The following is a 1,912-nucleotide window of genomic DNA, read 5'->3' on the forward strand; positions in this document are numbered from 1 at the left end:
AGGGGGGAGAAACAAACCTTTAATCCATTACCTTCAAGGAGAAAACTGTGATGACAAACATGAGAGAAAGGCCTGTTCAAAAATAAGCAGAGACAGCTTTCCTTTATAAAGACCAGCAGATTCAGAGCTCCATTAGAAGCAGCCCAGTTCTGTCAGCAGCCATTCCAAGTGCCTCAGGGACGGAGAGAACTGCAGGTATGTACCTCTGCATTTCAATTTACCTAAGGGTTCTGATTTTACTTCTCAGAAGGGCTGTCAGATGCAGGCCGACAACCGTTACACTGCCCTGTAGAGAAATGCAGACCTGAATTCCCAAGACAAATCAAGCTGTGGATCATGGTACCAGGGAACCAAGAAAAATACAAGTTCAAAAACTTCTCAGTTTGCCAGGGAGGTGAAGAGTTTAGAGCAGGGATGAATTACCAGGTGACACCGGTTTTTATTATTTCTATTTGGGTGGCATTCAGAGGACCAGACTGAACTTAGAGCTCCAAGGCTTCCTGTATTTCTGCATGGTGCCTTGTAGAGCAGAACCAAGCCCAAAATCCAGGCTGACATTCTTTCCCCTGCCAGTGCCCTGCGTATAGCAGCCACAGGTTAATGAGATCTTCCAACCTCAAGACTTTCAACCTCAAGACTTGGAACACCAAGAGAACACTTCACCCAACAGTTTTCAGACCGCTAATGGCAAGTACTTTTACAACCTATTAATAACAGTTCATTACACTTCAAAAAATAAAAGTGGAATATAATGTATTTATACCCTTTCCTCCTATGCCACAGATGAAGCATATTTTGCCTCTGTGCAACTCCTGTAAACTATGTAAGCAATTAAAACTTTTTTAATGCAGATACATTTTACTCTCGAGGTAAAATCTGCAGTCACAACATTTAATTATCTTGAAAGAAAATTAATCCTCCTACCAACCTTTCTTTTTCTAAAACCTTGGCAGAGTATCTGGACTACAGATATTTATATACAGATATTTATTAATGGAAAGCAAATGTGGTTAAAAGATCCTGTTATTTTTTCCCAATGGATAAGTACAAAAGAACTTCAGTTATGGAAACAGGAGTCCATGTTCTTTCATTATGCCTGGAGAGCACTTCACCTCTGCCACACTTTATATAAATCCATTATGCAACATTACGCATTTCAAATAATAACATTTTATCCATTCACCGATTTCATGAATTTCTTCTAGTACATTTACTTGCATTAACTCTTTTTCAACTAAAAAGTACTCATCCAATATTTTCCAACAAAGTGTGCAAGGACCACAGTGAGACCTCTGCCTACAATGCCACACCACAGAAAGTCCTGCTGTATCGAAAGCTGCTGCTATGTGGAAACACTACACTAATGTATATTAGCATGTTGCCATACAAATAAAAGCATGAGCATCCAAAAACTGGTAAATCACTACTTCCAGAATAAGTACCATGAGCGGTTCGTGCTGGTTTGGGCTGGGAGAAAGTTAATTTTCTTCACAGTAGCTGGGATGGGGCTGTGTTTCAGATTTGCGCTGGAAACTGTTGACAACACGTGAATGTCTTCGTTACTGCTGAGCAGTGCTCGCACAGGGTCAAGGACTGTTCTGCCTCTCAGCCCACTCCACCAGCGAGCTGGCTGGGAGGGCACAAGAAACTGGAAGGGGACACAGCTGGGACAGCCGACCCCAGCTGACCCAAAGGACATTCCAGACCATATGGTGTCATGCTTGGCACGTAAGGCTGGGGGGAAAGAAGGAAATGGGGGATGTTGGGAGTGATGGTGTTGGTCTTTCCAAGTAACTGCTGAATGTGATGGAGCCCTGCTTCCCTGTGGGTGCCTGAACCCGTCTGCCATGGGAAGTGGGGAATTAATTCCTTGTTTTGCTTTGCTTGTATGCATGGCTTTTGCTTTGCCTGC

This window comes from Eurypyga helias, unplaced genomic scaffold (assembly GCF_000690775.1).
Source record: "Eurypyga helias isolate BGI_N326 unplaced genomic scaffold, ASM69077v1 scaffold12031, whole genome shotgun sequence".
NCBI lineage: Eukaryota > Metazoa > Chordata > Aves > Eurypygiformes > Eurypygidae > Eurypyga > Eurypyga helias.